The sequence below is a fragment of the Cryptomeria japonica genome, chromosome 2 (assembly GCF_030272615.1).
Source record: "Cryptomeria japonica chromosome 2, Sugi_1.0, whole genome shotgun sequence".
NCBI lineage: Eukaryota > Viridiplantae > Streptophyta > Pinopsida > Cupressales > Cupressaceae > Cryptomeria > Cryptomeria japonica.
The window spans coordinates 595,558,410-595,564,240 of NC_081406.1; positions in this window are offsets into that span (position 1 = coordinate 595,558,410).

Genomic DNA, 5,831 nt, shown 5'->3' on the forward strand with positions numbered 1-5,831 from the left:
TTCAATTTTCGCGAAATCAAGTTTTTCATTTAAAATTTTAAAAAAAATTTAATTGAAAACTGTGCCCATAACATGTGGCCGCCGATGTTAGTCGACTCATGGATGCAATAAAGAAGGTTACCCAAAAAATGTAAGCCGCGTGGCCATTCAAAAAAAAAAAAAATCAAAACTGGTAGTCACCAAAAACGTAAACCGCCTGACCGACGGTATGTTTACCGCCTCGCCTGATGTAACCATCGCATCACGGTGACAACGATTGGGAAAATGTGTAACCGCGAGAAAGATTTTACATCAAACGCAAACCGACAACATCATCCACATCATCGTCACCGCAAATTACTCCATGTCATCTGTGGGTCCCAGGAACGTTGCTCTCATGGACTTGTCATACTTGAATGGTATGCCTTTGACATCATATAGAGGCATGTCATTTTGGAGCCAGAATAGATACAACCAACTCTCTTGCCCTCACTTTGCATATGGTTGAGTCGGATTTGGCTAATACCTCGAATGAGGGATTTACACTTGGTAACCAAGTCATCACTTTCTTTCATTGATGATGACCAAATCATAATAAATGGCTGCCACCTCTGCATAACTCGAGGTTTGCATTTTTCAGTTGGCCATTTAAGCCGACACAAATTTACTCCTTTGATAAAAAATGATCCCAGGACTCACCCCCACTTGCCCGAACAGGGTTCCCTTTGGACGAGTCTTCAAAGTTTAACTTCAACCACCCAAAGTTGGGGGCCCATTTAATTGAAGTTTTTATCTAATAGGTGGGGCAATGTATCTAGCTAGAGAATCATATAATCTCAAGATTTTAGCAAATTTTCAATCTAGGGGGAGGAGGCGTAGAGTTTTTTCACTTTTCAAAGCTACACAGGTTCTCCTTAACATTAGATATAATGGTAGTGACAAGCACCCCCCAACAACTCTTTCGATCTCTAAAATTTTTGTTGTTTTATTCCTTCTATAGACAACACCCCAAATGGAAGAAGACTTGCCACCATAATTATTTAATAAGGGGATGACCTGAAGGGGGATACAAACTAGAAACACCATCCTTTAACTCTCCAGGATAATTCTAATTAATAAGAAATAGATTAGAGATCCTATTGGAACCCTAAATTTTGCCAAAATTTAGGGTCTCCTAAATGAGATAATTTAGTGAACACCCCCAAAAATACATCCATGAATCTTGATCCCAATGGGCAATTTGACCTTGCAATTATGTTTACCACCAATAAATAAGAATGACCACCTATATTCAGCTTCCCAGGGTCAGATTTGATACATATTTCAAGTGGCATAATTTAGGGTGCACATAAGCTTGAGTCTCATAACCTTTTTGAGTAGGTCTTTTTGGGAGTTAATAACTTGATCCCTATAACTAATCATGTTAATCCAATTGTTCCCCTTAATTGTCTATATGAAAATGAACTACTATATCAATTTACAGAATCCTAAGGTACCATCTGCTATTTTTCCAAAGCCAATTCCATTTGTAATTTCTTCATTTCGGTCACTTGCACATTGCAAAACTCACTAAAGTAGCCTTCTGTTGAGATTAATATTCCTCACCTAGACCACCTTCAGACCAAACAAATTGACCCATGCAATTATCTGTATCACAATGAACTCCGGTGCAAAGTTTTAAAGCCCCATTAGCCCGTTTGATCTTTTTTTCGATTCTAAACTAGATGTAGTATATGCAAGTCTAAAAATTGTACAAGGTTAAAATCAATTATGGAGCCCACTTTGGAAATAAATATCTTTCATCTTAGAGGTAATTTATCAGAATTTTCAGTTGTGTTGCAATATTTGGTTAAATGTCTATATGGTTGGCAACTCTTGTGACCTCATAGTGTGATTTATTCAGTTTTAAGGACTGATTCCAGATGCAAAAAATTATGACTAAACACATTTTTACGAAGTATCAAAGTACACAATTTGATAGTGTTTAAAATTAATTCATGATCAAAAACTCACTCCAAATTGTTTCTCTCACCAGTTCAAGTGGTTTATTAGCGAAATACATCAGAACAGGGTATGAGGTGTCAGCTTGAGAAGAATGGTTTATTTGATCATCAAATGAGGTTAGTATTGTTACAAGCTCATTAATGAAATATCTTGTTTTCCTGAATCTTGAGAATTTAAATCAATATTGTTGAGATCCAAGTTCAATAGTTAATTTTGAATATTCACTATGTGTGGGGATAAATGTGGCTCCCATGAGGGTAGAGCCCATCACATAGTTTTAGGAGAGGATCCGGCCTTCATCATAGTAGTGCAGAAGATGCAACATGATTTATTATTTAAATCATAATGATTTAAATAATAGTTTAAAATATACTTAAGGAGAAAATAACACTAAAAAGAAATCAAAATTTTAAATCAATAAAATGATTTAAATTAATCATCGTGAGTAAATAAGGTATATATAAACTATATATATAATAGTAAAATAAAAACCATTAAATTGTTTAGTGTGAGCCAAGGTGGTGGACCCAAAAAAGGAAGAGTTTACTCAAGTGTGTTTTCAACATAACAATGACTCTGCAAAACTAAATGGTTTCTCCGAAATGCAATGTTATATCGAAAAGGAAAAAAATAGGATGTAATATATTATCAGATGTGAATAAAAAAAATATAATCAATGTCTCTTCTTTTCAATTGTGTTGTAGCAAAATTTCTCTTCAGATTAGTTCTCTGTTATAACCATTTAAAGTAAGTGGTTGTTATCTTAAATCCTTGTGTGAAGATTTTATGTTATAATTGAAAGTTAGAAAAATATAGAGTGCATCTGAGATAAAAGGCGACTATTTGCATTTTATTCTGATTGGTCTTTCTGTGAGAGTTAAATTCAATAAGAAGGCATAATTGTCCCTCCTGTGAAGGTACTTAAAGTTCAAAATAGAAGACCAATCACTAACTTTAGCCATAAGCACAACATTCAAGGAGAAGGAATCTCAAATATTAAGGCCACCAGATCTCTAATTATAGCACACTTTTTCCCAATCAAGGGGAGACATTCCATTCTTCTTCTCAACTCTTGACCGGAGCAATCTCCTTTGGATTTGATCCAATTTCTTAGCCCAAGACACAAGAATATGGAACAAAGATAAAATATAAACAATAAAACTTTGAGGAAAAGCTTCTAGAAGTTGAAGCTTGCCTACATTATTAAGGAGAGCACCTTTCCATCCAAACAGGTACTTTTGAATCCTCTCAAGAAGAACATTCCAAACCAAGTTTGACACCTTTCCAATAGTTAAGGGAAGACCTAAGTAAGATGAGGGAAGGTGATCAATTTGATAGTTCAAAATTATAGCAATGTGGAGTTGAATGTCATTGGGAACATTCATGAAAAATAATGCACTTTTATCTAGATTGGTTTTTTTCCTCGAAGCTCTCGCATAGTCTAAAAGTAAAGAGAACCACCCGCTAGCCTCCACCACCGAGGCTTGACCAAGTAAAAGTGTATCATCAACAAATTATTGGTCGGAAACAATGAAGGGACCAAAGGAGGGCTTAATACCTTTGAGATTACCTTGTAGAACATGCTTGCGAATGTTGCAATCAAGAACATCAGCCATCAATATGAACAGATACAGGGAGAGAGGATCACCCTGCCTTAGGTTTCCTGATGAAGAGAAAAAATCATTTACCATCACCAAGAAACAAGGTGTTTGAATAGAAGATTCAATTAACTTCAAGAATTTCCCTTTAAAAAATCAAATTTTCTCAAGACCATGGAGAGAAAGGGCCTTGAAACCATGTCATATGACTTGGGGACGTCCAACTTCAACAACATACCCTCATTATTATTTTCCATGGAATGAAGACTTTCATAGACCACCAGCCCTACATCAGAAATCTGATGACCAATCACAAATCCTTTCTAGTTACTGTGAAAGAATATTGTTTGTTTGATAGTATTAGTTTTAATGATTGTTACAAGGAATTTCATGAGAGAATGGACATAAATAGAGTGAATAAATTGGAATTGGTTTTCCATTAGTTGTGAATGGATATTAATAACCCTTCAATTGATGATTTAATATTTAAAAATAATACATATTTACAAAGATTTTGATGCATTATTCATTTAATGTAGGCGATATGTAGTTGATCATATCCCATGAAAAACCCAAGAACTCTGTTATTACTGTTTAAGAAATGGGTTTTCTTTTCCCATAATTGGCCAAGTTTTCAAAATTTTGAGTTAGGCACACTATCAACTGCTTCAAATCTGTGTTAAATCTTTAAGGGTTTAGGGTTTTTGGTTTTAAATCGCTCAATTGTCTGATCAAAACCCTCTGGTTTCGATTCCTATGTTACTTTAATTCACTTAATTAATGGGTCTTGGGGTCGTATGAAGTGTCCCCCTTTGTCATTTACCTAGGCGGTCGTTGAATAATTGTTAAAAATCTATGCCTTATGCCTTTTTCCTTCTAATATTGTCGGGCCCAGTAAGTGTCACACAACTTCCAGATGAATCTATGACTTTCACTATTTCATTAGGCGAAGTAGCGGGTGTGTTAAGCTATGCGAAATAGTGAAAAGGAAAAGCATTTTCAAATGTGTGCATCTGGTCCGATTTAACGAGACTCCATTTCACTCAAGATCTAACGGCTGGCATTGATTCGCAACCAAAATAAGCGAGTGAATTACCTTTTCGCGAAATGGCGAAAAGGCTTGGTGGGACCCGATGGTGAAGACTTTTCAAATGGCTAAAAGGTGATCAAGTTCAAGAGAAATCGACGGTTCGCGTTGTTTCATGGCTGATAGATGCTCATGTGGTATACCCCGTGAAGTAGCGAAAGGTTTTTTGGCCCGGAAAAAGGGAGTTTTAATAGGAGCATAATAGATGCGCAAGTCTCATCTGATCTGACAGCTAGCGCAGTTTCGCAAGAGGAAGATGCTCGAAAGATAGCTTTCGCAAAACAACGAAATGACATGGCGTTCCAAGAAAGCAATCCAGTTGGTTGAGATGGCGAATAAGATAATGGCACATAGCCAAAAATCAAAATGGTTAGCGAATCAGATTTAAGGACTAAATGGTGGGTCCAAGAAGATGAGTCATGCTGCAGGATAAGAAATGACTTGGTAGATATAGGTGGCAAGGAAAAGGTGGATCCCGATGTTTCTTCTCAGCGAGAAGAAAGTTGAAATGTCAGCTCGGGAATGACTAGATACCAGGTGGATAATGCTGAGTCAGAAAACCCACGCCGATCGGATTCGAGTAGGTTGTTAAGCATTGAACAAGTTCTATATAATCTAACAGTCTGCATGTGTTCGCAAGGGTAAGATGCTTGTGTTTTAAAGCCCACGAAATTGCGAAAGGAAAAGGTGGGCCCAAAGAACAGGTAATGCATAAAGGTAAAAGGGGATCAACTCTATTTTGATCCATGGGTTCTCGTCATTTTGTGACTACAAATCAAACAAATGTTAAGGCCTGTGAAATGGTGAAAGAGAAAAAAAGATTCTTCTTGGCATGACGTGGAGCGATAGCTATTACTTCTGGTAAAGCTTGATGGTGATGTGTCGGTCGACACGTAGCTTCAAAAGGTGATTCAGGACCCGCGAAGGTGTAACCAGCGGTTATGTAGCAAATAGTGACACGTGGTTGGCTCTGAACTAAACCTGAAGAGTTTCCCAGAGCTAATGGCCGAATGCCACATGCCATTTGTTAACCAGTGAATAAGTGGGGTAAGCAATAAAGGTCTCACTTAAAAGACGGTCATCTCAAGATTGATCTAACGCTTCTCACTGTTTCGTGGCACGAAGATGCAAGCAGATTAACCCCTACGAAATAGCGAAAAACC